This window comes from Tenrec ecaudatus, chromosome 14 (genome assembly GCF_050624435.1).
Source record: "Tenrec ecaudatus isolate mTenEca1 chromosome 14, mTenEca1.hap1, whole genome shotgun sequence".
Classification (NCBI taxonomy): domain Eukaryota; kingdom Metazoa; phylum Chordata; class Mammalia; order Afrosoricida; family Tenrecidae; genus Tenrec; species Tenrec ecaudatus.
This window is the reverse complement of record NC_134543.1, coordinates 74,311,566-74,324,490: the sequence shown is the minus strand read 5'-3', so window position 1 is coordinate 74,324,490 and position 12,925 is coordinate 74,311,566. Positions and strand designations below refer to the sequence as shown.

The 12,925-nt window shown below is 40.8% G+C and overlaps 1 protein-coding gene across 3 annotated transcripts in view; it reads right to left on the bottom strand.

Annotated features, from left to right (window-relative positions):
- Positions 1-12,142, bottom strand: part of HEATR5A (HEAT repeat containing 5A) — a 164,296-nt gene extending 152,154 nt beyond the window's left edge. For all 3 annotated transcript variants that reach the window (XM_075531220.1, XM_075531222.1, XM_075531221.1), the window contains exon 1: positions 11,995-12,142. The gene's annotated coding sequence lies outside the window, so the exon portion shown is untranslated. The remainder of the gene's footprint in view (positions 1-11,994) is intronic.
- Positions 12,143-12,925: the final 783 nt, after the last annotated feature.

The following is a 12,925-nucleotide window of genomic DNA, read 5'->3' as shown; positions in this document are numbered from 1 at the left end:
CAAGGGGCCAATTTTCCAGGACCAAAGTAGTCTACAAATTAGTTAACATGCAAATCATCTTCCAAGAGCAGTTCTCAACAGTATGATCAAGGGCTCATCTCCCACCTGAAAGTGAGCTAACATCAAATTTATCTAGGTAAGGTAGTACAAGCACCCTAAGCAAACAAATAGGGTTGTTGGTAGTGACAGACCTTTATAAAGTGCTATCTTAATTTTATCTAGGGCTTATAAAAGGAGCCCTGGTGGTGCTGTTGGGAAGTGTTGGACTGTTAACCCCAAGGTCAGTGGTTCAAACCCACTGGTTACTCCGTGGGAATAAGATAAGTCTATCTGTTCCACAAAATTTTATAGTATCCGGAACCCTATAAAAGGTCATTATGAGTCAAAATCAACTAAATAGCAGAAGACATGTTTTGGTTTAGGGCTTATAGATCTTCTTTCATAGAGGTAGGAACATTATGTTAAAATTTACATTGGGAATAGTCTTCCTTCTCTTTTGGTCATTTCAGTTTCTCAAAATAATTTATGATGTCAGTTTGCAGAAGAGAAAAGTGAAAATAAAATTTTAAAAAGAGCAAACATAGGCATAAGATAGGTTGGCTGGGTTGGGTTTTTTTCCTCCACAAGAACAGATGAGAATATTTGCAAAATGAATAAGTCACTAAAGAATAAAAAGAACTAATTCCTGAACATATCCAATGCCCAGTGCTTTTGAATATCTTTTCCACTTAAATTTCAGTTTTGTATTGTATCATTAAAACTTCAACTCAGCCTGATAGTTTACTCGGGCAAAAAGTAAACAAACAAACAAACAAACAAACAAACAAGACCCCATAATCTCCCATACTTAAGGAAATACACATCTTAAAATGAAAAACTTTCAAAAATAAGTGACCTTTCATCTGAGAAGAAGCTAGATCATTCTGTGTTGACCTAAGATTACCATCTGTGACCCAGGTTTGGGAAAATGATAGGTTACAAAACAGGATCTCACAAGTAACACACAGGATTAGGTCATACTTGAGATGTTACTTAAAGAAGGCTGGTCTCTCTCAGAGATGAGGTCTTTTTGTTGTGTGCTGTTGAATGGATTCCATCTCATTGTAACCTTATGTGACAGAATTGAAATGCTCTATAGGGTTTCCTAGGCTGTAGTCCTTATTGAACCAAGTTTCCAAGGCTGCAAATCTTTGTGAAAGCAGACTGCCACAGATCGTTCTACCATGGAATGGCTGGCAGGTTTGAGCCATACACTTCTCTGTTAATAGTCAAATACTTTGACCACTGTGCTACCAGGGTCTGTTAATCTTCATTCCTCCACTCATAACTACTAGAATTATTCCTATTTTATAAATGAAAATACTGAGACTTAAATCATTCAGATTGATTTTAATAGCCACTAGTGTCCACTATCTTTACATAGTCATCTATTAAATTAGCTAAGAAATACTTACCTTGATATTATTTTTAGGTAAACCTTAAACAACCAAGGAATCTCTGACAATGAAATCAAACCTATGACATAATTTCATATGGATTCATCTTGCACTCTCTAATTCTCGATTATAGTGAAAACATACTGCCATGGAGTCTATTCCAACTCTTAACAACTTAATAGGTCTGAGTAGATTGCTCCTTAGGATTTCTTAGGCTCTAAATCTTAATGGGAGGAGACAGCCTAATCTTATCTTTCTCCCTTGAAGTGGCTGGTAGATTTGAGCCAGTGACCTTGAAGTTAGCAGTCCAGCACTTAACCCCACCATGCCATTAGGCTCTTTAGTCTCTATTATAAAAACTCTTAAAAAGGTATTAGAAGTCATAAAATTATCAAAACCAATTGAAGACTAGCTTTTATTTTATTTTTTAATGAAGACTAGCTTTTAAAAATTCATGCTTAAGAAAAAAAAAGGGAATGATTAGGGCAAAGAATGTACGGATGTGCTTTATACAATTGATGTATGTATATGTATGGATTGTGTTGTATGAGCCCCTAATAAAATGTTAAAAAAAAAAGAAAGAAAAAGGGAAAAGTATAAAATATATTGATTACTGAATTATAAAAGTAAAAACTGTAAACAATTTTCAAGTCATACTGATTGTATGTTTACAGTATCATAAAGAACTGCAAACAATTTTCAAGTCCTGCATTAACTAGAAAGTCCTATAGGTAAAGCAGTTTTTCCCCAAAGAATGTCTGATAAAACAAGAAGGCTAATGAATGAAAATAGGCTCTCTAGGGGGAAGGGCGGAGGCAATCCAAGTATGAATATTTTGCGGAATAGTAAATTGACAATTTCCTTTTCTACAGAGCTTCTGCATACATATATGTCATCATTAGACACTGTCTGTAGGGGGTAAAGATAGAGCATTTGATATTTCTCAACAGGGTTAAGATTTCTTCCTCATCCTGTCTTTCAATTTAACAGGGAATCTTGTAGACTTGGTGTCCCACAAGACATAATCTCAGAACTGCTACTCTACATGCACTGCCATCCAGTAGCTTCTGAGGCATTGTCTCAACTAGCTTCTTTGGGTCTTCAAGGCTTTGCAGATCGATCGCCACAGGCTCATCTTCCTCCGCAGAGCGACTGGTGGGTCTGGTTTATTATGCGTGTAAAGACAAAACATGTCCTTGTTGTTCAGACAATAATAAGATTTTAATGAAATATTACATGAAAATGTGTAACAAGTCAATGTTACACTTCTACCTAAAAGAGGCCATTTCTGCTTAGTTTTTATATCAAATTATTCAACATTCAAATTTCTAAAAATAAATCAACACAATCTTCTGCTAGCTCATTGTGGGATATGAGTAAGGTATATACTAGTTTTAATCACCTGCTACATTAATAACTTATCCGTTCACATAAAGATTTGTGCTATCCACACTTTTGAATATATTAAACATACACACCTCTGCCAAAATAAAAATTTGTTGCATCATAAATATTAAAACTCAATTTAAAAAATTCTAAACATAAATACCCATGCAATCAACTTAATCATGGTACTGTACTATAATATATACTGAAAATATATTCACTGTACCAAGATTCCAAGAATGTTTCCTGCAAATGTAATAGGCAGCAGTTACTTAACTGCATACACAAACCAAATATAACAGCAGATGCACACATGCCCCAAACAAGTGGGGCACGTATTCTGGGATAGAGAACTAAGATGGGATGAAAAAGGAAGAGATAGGGGCATGAAATGTATTAGCAGCAAAAGGTCAGTCTTGGTGTTTGAATTCACTTTCCATTGTTCCTTGCTTTTTAAGTACATCAGGTCAGTCAATGTTATGGGGTGAGAATGTCAGAGGATGGGAGCCAACTTTTGCAAATTACAAAAGATAAAACTCAGGAAGTATAAAAGGAAGTGATGCTGTGGAGGCTAGACTCAACAGTAGGGACCAACCCTAACAATGCAGTGAGGAAAAGAAAGCAATATTTTTTAAAGAAACTGACTTTTTTTTTTAAGGACCTCCTGACTAGATCCTTTTTATTGACTATCTCTTTTAATCCTCAGAGCATTGCAACTTAAGTACTAGTACCTTCATTTTATAAGTGAAGTTAAAAAGCTAAAAAATCTGTCCTAAAGCTTAAAGCTATTTAAGGAACAGAAAGAAGACTATACTCTTATGTCTACTTTTAATGTCCGAGTTTTTTCATTGCTTTTCATATAATCTTTTTATAAGTTTTGTTACACTCTCTAATTGCTTTTAATGACTTTATCACCACAGGTATTAAAGCATCACATTCAAATATAACTATGATCATTTCATTCTCCTCTCCAGTATTGCATGGCTTTTTGTTAAATGCTAAGTCTTCTAAAGACATCAGCTTTCATATGTATAATAAACCTGTAAATACTAATAACTTTAGTCTACTTTTTGGCTACTCTTGACCATTGTTATCACTCTTCATTCCATACATCAACTCTCCTATCTCTCCCTAGGAAGGGAGCTTTCACTCTGGACACAGAGTATTTCCAGGGGGCAGATTTTACTTATTTGGAGCAGAAAAAAAAAAAGCCTTTTATTGAGGAATAGCCAGCTGCACTACCAAGTGCACCAAAGTGGAAACCGGAACAAAAGATTTCATACAGATATTTCAGGAACTTAAAAAAAATTGTATCAGGAACTTTAAAAAACATTTCTTGGCTGACATCTGTCTCAGAATCACAAAATCATCAGGAAACCTTTTCTTTTTAACTGACATCAGCTATTTCCATTTCCCTATCACATACTTCACAAGTTTCCTGAAACATTCTTTCCTCATTGTTATACTTTTAACTATAATTCAGAAGGCAGGATTTAAAGTAACAAAAAGTTTACTCACCTTACCAAAAAGTTACAATTTCACGATTTGGTACAACATTGAGAATTCAGTGACAAGAAGTAAGCAAACAATGTAATCTACACAACCTGCATGGTTTCTACTGAGAAACTAGAGCTTGGTTTTATCAGTTCATTTTTATATGTAACTTTAGGATTTTCCTGAATTTCTTGCAGGGCTGGGTCCTGGCCATCCCCTATGGGTGGGGTTGCCTTCCACAACCAGCTGCCCTGCTCCCTGCTGCCCTCTGGGCCAGAAAAAAATCCTTTCAGCAACGAGCAAGATGATCTCAGCCACCATCTGAAACAGCAACATAAAATGTACTACACACTGTAGCCCCATCCTATGACCTTAGTAGCTGGCAGAGGGTACTGACCAACACCAGGTGCTCTGCCCCCAAAAGGTCAGTAGGTCAAAACCACCAGGCAATCATCAGGAGACAAGATGGTCTCAGTTAGCTATAGAGGGGAGGTTCTACAAGTACCCTATAGGGTCACTATGAGTGAGAATTGACTTGCTAACAGTGAATATGGGTTTTTATCTTTCTAACAGTCTTCTTCCTTAGACTACCTTTTTTTAGGGTAGCTTTGTGTTTGTTTTTCCTTTTCTTCCCTTCTTTGGTGGTGAAGTGGATTATTTATTGGGCTTCTAATCATAAGGTTGGCACTCTGTGGAAGAGATGAGGCCTTCTGCTACTATAAAGATATAGTCTTGGAAACTCAAAGGGGAAGTTCTACCTTGTTCTATAGGGTTGCTATTGTTCTATAGGGTTGCTATGAGTCAGTGGGTTTGTTTTGTTTTTTTCCTCTTTCTCAGCTTTCCCTTTACTAGTTTTTTCCCCCTTTTCTGTATTCTTACCCCCTTCCATTTACCAGCAAATCATCAATCGGTGGTTAAAAATACCACCCCAAACTGTCCTAAACTGTGCTATATGTACAAAAAAAGAATTAGGAACAAAGATTCTCTTTAGACCCACAAGGGGACAAGTAGTGAAAGGCTATGTTCTCATCAACATACAATCATCAATTAAATACAATACCAAACAACAGATCATTTCAGTTCATACAAAGAAGCAATACCAAGTGGCTCAAACAAATAAGCAATAAACAGAGCCAGAAGACTTTTCTCAGAAAGAAAAAGCATTGCAAGGACCTAAAAAGGAATTCAAAAGAACAGTATTTAGATTACTTCAATGGATTAGGAGAAAGATCAGATTGGGAGAAAAATTAAAAAATCAAGGAAAACACAGAAAAAACTGTAGAATAATTCATAAAAGCACTACAAGAAACAAAATAAGTGAGAAACTAGAAACCATACAAAAACAGCAAATAGAAACTCAGAAGATTAAGATTTCAGAAATAGATAATACATTGAAAGAGCAAAGGAGAAGAATTGAAACAATAGAAGACCTAATTAGTGAAACTGAATAAATCTCTCCATACTAATCTGCTAGGGAAATATTTTTTTAAAGAACAAAAACAGCAAAATCCAAAGAAAGCCTAAGAAATACGTGAAATACCATCAAAAGGATTGTTACATGTGATCAGAATTCCAAAACAGGAAGAAACAACAAAATAAGCGATAATTGTTGAAAAGTTAAAGACTCCAGAGAGCAGCTTAAGAATAACAAAAAATTACCTAACAAAGGGGTGCTAATAGGACTAAACCCTGATTTTTTCAGTAGAAATCATGCAAACAAGAAAGCAATGCTGTGACATATATAAAAATTGCCAAACAAGAAACACATAAAAAGCAAAATGCCTCTCACATACATTGGTGAAATTAGGACATTTCCATATAAACAGAAATAAATGAAATTTGTAGACCAAATCACTCTTAAAAGAAATACTAAGGGGAGCTCTTTGGACAAAGAACCAGCAAACAGAAGGCAAAAGCCTGAGCTTAACATACATGACAATAACACCCAGAAGCCAACTCAGGCATAAAAGCATCCGCAGTAAAAAATACTTTCAAGACAAGATTTGTAAATAAAATAATTACAATATAACTTTCAAATGGAGAGGACATCCAGTACATTTCAAGACAGAACAGACTGTTTCAAACTTAGAACGAAATTAATCAAGAGTTAAAGGTAGCAGAGCCAAGTACTATTATGTAAACAACCCTTAACATTAATAACCAAACATCTTGCAGGAATGATCTGCTGGACTTGGGGGATCAGGACCAGTTTCAGGGGACACTGAAGGTGGTAGTTGCATAATCTGATGTCAATTTGAAGATTAAGAGTGTAGGGCAATAAAAAAAGTGTAGGGGTGGAGTCTAGTTTGTCAATCAGGATATAGCCAATGAGGTCACGGTGTGGACATGGACTTGGAGGATTCTGGGAACACTGGCATTTCCTCCTTGAAGGTGGGAGACACGCCTTCTCTGCAAGTCATCCCTGTGGAGAAGACACATGGAGAGAGGCTGACAGAGCCAGACCTCTGGAGCCAGAGAAGCCAAGTGGAGACCCCTGCCAAAGCTGAGATGCTTACAGCACCACTGGATCCAAAAGACTTCCCACCCACTGGCCTGTGATCTTCCTACATTTGGCATCATTACATGTGTTTCGTTGGGCATATGGGTTAATATTGGACTTATGGACTTGATCTGGACTGAGCTGGGATGTTTTCTCAATATTCAATTGCTCTTGTATGTAAGAGCTCTTTCTTATACCCATAAACTCTTTCTTATACCCTGAGTGTCTATGAATTTGTTTCTCTAGTCTACCCAGACTAACACACAGTTAATTGGTATAACACAGGATATAGACAATATTCAATTTCATAATTTAGTAACAACTAGGATGTTAAAAGCTCATGACTAGTCATTTAAGGTATAACTACTGGTCTCTCCTCATCCAGTGGAAAAAAGAGCAATAAAAAATCTAAAGAAACATGGAATCAATTAGACCGATGATCTAAATGGACCACATGAACATCAGCCCCCACAATCTGAAGAGCAATTAGAACTACATGGTGGCTGTCTACAACTGACAATTGCTTAGAAGAGGATCACTATAGAAGGAGCTGGGTGGAGTAAAGAAAAATGTGGAGAATGCAAAATCCCGAGAACAGGCTTACTAAATCAGATAGACTGGTGGGATCCCCAAAACTATGTCCCTTACCTTTCATTGCTAGAACTGAACTCACATCCAGAAACTTACCCTTACGTTAGAATAATCAACCATTTAAGATCAAAAGGACAGCATTTACTTAAAGACAAAGTACAGAGGGTCAGAAAAGGCGAAGGGATGGAAACAGGTAACACAGGGAAGAAAGTATGAGAAGTGATCTATATTGAAGCGATTGCAATAAATGAGTTGCATCAGAATGTGTATGAATTTGCTGAATGTAAAACTCTGATCTAAACTATACATTTTCACCATGCCCATGATAAAAAAAAGGAGAGGGATGCCAAAAATAAAACCAAGAGAGTATCATGAGACTAATCAGCAAAGGGACAAAGCTATTTCCATTATTTCCCCAGAGCAACTGAGTCCATAGAGTTCAGGAACCCTTCAACTTTCCAAAAGAAGTGTAGCCTAGTATTTGCTGGTAGTGCAATCTGCCATTTAGGATGTCCTACTTTAATCCCTAGAAGACTGGGTAGTGCAGGATTTAAATACCGGGCTGTTGAACTCACTGGCCTCTCAGGGGGGAAAACATGAGGTGCTCTGATTCCATAAAGATTCACAGCCCTGAGGGTAAACAGGCGGCCGTCTGGCTCAGGGGCAGCAGGGCCCACGTGGAGGAAGCACACCAGCTTGTGGGATCATAGGGTGTCGAGTGGATCGAGTGGTGGTCATGTCATTGGGGGTTGGGAGGTACAGAGTAGAGACCCAGGGCCCATTGTAGGCCACTGGACATCCCCTTGGGGAGGGGTCTTGGGAGGAGACGAGCCAGTCAGGGTATGACGTGGCAGCAATGAGGCATGTGGCTTTCCTCTAGATCCCAATTACACTGATATAGATGGGAACTGGAAGCACAGGGAGTCCAGGGTAGATGTTCCCTTCAGGACTAGTGGTGTGAGTGGCGATGATGGAAGGTGGAGAGGGGGGGGGGGGTTCGAGGGGGGGAGCCGATTGCAGGGATCTGCATGTGGCCTCCTCCCTGGGGGACGAACAATGGGGAGGTGGGTGAAGGGAGACATCGGATGGGGCAAGACATGACAAAATGATAATTTATAAATTATCAGGGGTTCATAGGGGAAAGGGGGAGGGGGAGGGATGGGGGACTGGTGCCAGGGGCTTGGGTGGAGAGCAAATGTTTTGGGAGTGGTGGGGCAATGGGTGTGCAGATGTGCTTTGACGTGTGTATGGATTGTGATGGGACTTGTGTGCGCCCCTAATAAAACGATAAAATAAAAATTCATAGCCCTCAGAAATTCTGTGGGGACAGTTCTACTGGTCCTATAGTGTTACAATGATTCAGAATCCATTCCCTAACCGTTCAAGACCCTTCCATCCTGGCCAGCATCAACAGATTCAACCTTAATCTGCACTGGCTTTTCTACTTAGTTCCCACCTCCAGTTCACAATCTAACCTATTGGAATTAACTACACTTTGGGCCTTCCTGTAGCCACACCTGGCCTGGTACACACATTTTTGGCCTTCCTGGAGGTGGCTTTTTTTTTTGCAGACCCTATTTCTCACTCTCTCCCAAATACCCAATTAAGTTCTTAACTTTCCAAGTATGGCTCACAAGAACAACTGCTGATTACTCTGCTTTCTGGCTGTACCTGTCATGCCAAGTCAAGTCATAGTGTACACCCACCTATTCCCTCAAAGCCCCTTAGCATACCACAATCACACTCACTAATCTTTTTACAACAAAAATAAGCACAATCACACAAAACCCATAAAGCCAAAGCCTATGTGTCAACTCTAACTCATAATGAGCCTATAGGGCAATTTAAAACTTCCCCCCAGGATTTCTAAGTCTGTAATCTTTATGGAAGCATCTTTCCCCTGCAGGGCAGTTAATGGATTTGAAACATAGATTTGTGGTTAGCAGCCAAGTACTTAGTTACTAGGCCACCAGGGCTCCTCACAGTCAAGCCAAGACCAAAGTCACTGCCATCTAGTTGACCATGGCTCCTTGAGACTATAAATAGTTACCTATCTGTTCAATTCATGTTTTGCTGCCAAATGAATTAAAAAGAAAAATGTTTCAGTCTTTTGAATTCTGGAAATAAACTCAAGGGATTTTGTACCTGTGCGTCTTTTTTCTCCTTCCCCAAGTATGTATGTTTCAACAGGTTCAATTTCCTATAATTTTACTTGCATAAAAACATATGCTTTCCAGTGAGTAAAGGATTATTTATATAAAATATATAAACCATGAACATGTTTTACACAGAGAAATCTATGAACAAAAAATTAGTTTTAGAACTGCTCCATAGAGTTTCCTAGGCTGCAATCTTGATGGAAACAAATTGCCAGGTCTTTACTCTCAAAAGATTTGACTTCTAGCATTTCAGTTTGTAGCCAAGCACCTAGTTCCTGTGTCACCATAAAAGGTCCTGAATTATTATTTTTCAAGTCCCTCATATTCCAAAATTATCTTATTCTAAATATTGGTTAAATGGTACATAAGCCCTTATTGTGTTTATAAGGTACTTAATAAAAGGCACATAAAGGCTATAAAACTGCCTTAATCCATTTTTAAAATAAAGCTGAAAGGAAGAAAGGTTAACACAAGTGAAACACCACCACCACCCCATGCCCACTCATGATGTACTCCTTATTTGGGTGGTTTAAAAAATAATTTTTAAAAGGTACTTCAGAGTTTTTGTTTTCAGAAATCATTTTATTGGGGGCTCATACAGCTCTTATCACAATCCATCCATCCATCCATTGTGTCAAGCACATTTGTACATTTGCTGCCATCATCATCTTCAAAACATTTTCTTTCTACTTGAGTCGTTATCAGCTCATTTTCCCCTCCCTCATGAACCCTTGATAATTTGTAAATTAGTAATTTTTCATGTCTTACACTGTCCGATGTCTCCCTTCACCCATTTTTCTATTGTCCATCCCCAAGGAGGGGGATATATGTTGATCATTGTGATCCGTTCCCCCTTTCTCCCCTCACCTTCCCCATAACCTCCTGGTATCACCACTCTCATTATTAGTCCGGAGGGGTCCATCTGTCCTGGATTCCCTGTGTTTCCAATTCCTATCTGTACCAGTGTACATCCTCCAGTCCAGCCGGATTTGTAAGGTAGAATTGGGATCATGATGGGGGCGGGGGTGGAGGTAGGAGGGAGGCATTAAAGAATGAGAGGGGTAAAAAAATGAGAGGAAAGTTTTGTTTCATCGTTGCTATATTGCACCCTGACTGGCTCCTCTCCTCCCCACGACCCAGGAGTGAGTTTGTTCGTTTTTGTTTTTTTTTAATCATTCAAATTAGATAGAACTGGACCCAACCTAGGGTCATAGAGTAAGTTCTCTTTCATAGTGACCATATAGGGCAAAATAAAACTGCTTCCTAAGGTTTTCATGGCTGTAAATCTTCAAGGAAGTACGGTAAATTGTCTCATATATCTCCTGTGGGAGTGGCTGGGGAGCTCGGAGAGCAGTTTTGATCACTGCGCCACCAGCGCGCCTTGTAAAATTTTAAATAACGAGAAGTAAAATAAAAGAGATCTAAAATCTTAAAAACAGTAGTGCTGAGAATTATGGTAGAACTGAAGCCAGCAGTTTTTTCACTATTCTATAGCTCTGTGTAAAATAACTGTATCCTAAGGCAAAACTTCAGTCGACAGTATTTTTTCCAACTATCTCTATTCTTACGTTATAATCCTGCCCGCTTAAGCATTTTATTAAAGGGAACAACGCCATTAAAATATATGTTTCAAAGTTTATCTACGACCACTTTTTCAAAGGCACATATATATTTTTTAATTCCTTCGGGGCTCGCACGTAAAAGGTCCTGAATAATATTAGCTGCCGAAACAAATGCACATAAAAAACCAAACTTTGCAATTATGATCTTTCATAAAGAAACCCAAGTAACTTGACTGAAGTTATCTGACGAGAGAAGTAAAATTTCGAGACTTCAGTCTCTTGGAATGCCGTCCCATGATCCAGGGTGGGGTCGGACGAAATGCTTTCGCACACTATGTCCAGGCTTCCTCCCCTTGAAAGAGCAGGAAAAAGTCCTACAGACGGAAGGCAATGCCCCCCATCTTCGCTGGAAGCGCGCGGCACAGAGGGGAGGCTGGTCCAAGCCCGCGGGGAGCCGCCTTCCCCACCGACCCCGGCGCCGCCGGACGGGCTCCGACCTCCGACCTCCCGCCGCGGGCGAGTCCGCGGCTACCTGTTGTGGCCGGGCAGCCGACTTTCGCGGAGCCTGGGAGAAAGGATGGATGGCACGGGCCGCCCGACAGCCCCGGGCCCCGGCCCTGCCCCTCCTCAGCAGGCGCCGGCAGCTTCGGCCCGGGACCCGTTCTCGCACCGCGGGCCTCCGATTCCTTCCCGCCCACTTCGCTGTCCCCCATCCCGGGACCCCCGGCGGCACCACACGCAATGCCGGGCCCCAGAGGATCGATCCGCCAGCCCCGCAGGCAGGCAGCCGGACACCGCCCCCGTCCCGAAGTCGGCTACCGCTCGCCCTGCCACGCGCAGAGCCCGGCCCGGCCCCGCCACCTTACCCGGTTCCTCGGAGCGGCTGGGGACGCGGCAGCCGGACTGTGAGGCAGTGGGGCGGGGCAGGAGCGCTCCGAGGGCCAGCGCGGCGGGAGCCGGCGACTGGGGGCGCGCCCTGCGCCGCGCCGCCGATCCCAAGCCTCGCCAGCCGGCCGCCGAGCTATCGAGCGCCCACTCTGGCAGGCGTGACTGCTCCACCGCCGAAAGAGCAGATGAAGGAGCCAGCGGCCCAAGTTGATCCTCAGACTGTGGCGCTGCAGTCCGGAGATTCCGGCCGCAGCTATTTTTGTCTGTTTTGTTTTCTTTTTAAATCGCTAGCCGCAATCCATGGGGTCAATGTCGGAGCATCAAAAAGCAAAGACACAGCTGGAGGCTGCAGAAGTTCAGGCAGGCCCAGTGCTGTGAGTGTCCGCAGATTCTTGACACCCCAGTGGGCCCCTCCTTTAATAACAAGAAGGATGGGGTCTGAGATAAAGTGACTTGCTCAGGGTCACAATGGCTAGGTCACCCTCGTGGGTGACTGGAATTAACAACCTCTTGGCTCCATATCAAGTGTGTTTTTCTCGTGTACTTGGTCATTTGAATGGAATATTTCATTTTTTTAGTTTGAAACAATCTCATACTATTCCCAAAAAAGTTGCAAATGTAGTACAAAAAACTTATTCCTCCTACAACATTTGAAATTTAAGCTGCCGGCCTGATGCCACGGCCTCTCTAAACATTTGTGTATTTAGTGTGTAGGGCCTTCTACACAATGTAAGGTCTTGGTAAGCTCACCCTGTGACAACTGACAGGAACAACCACAGAAAGGGTGGGCGTGGGAGGAGTTGTGGTTCAGTGGCAAAATTCTGTCTTTCCAGGTAGAGGCCTGAGTTCAGTTCTAACCAATGTGCCTTATGCACAGTTACCATCTGTTCAAGTGTTATATGTTGCTGA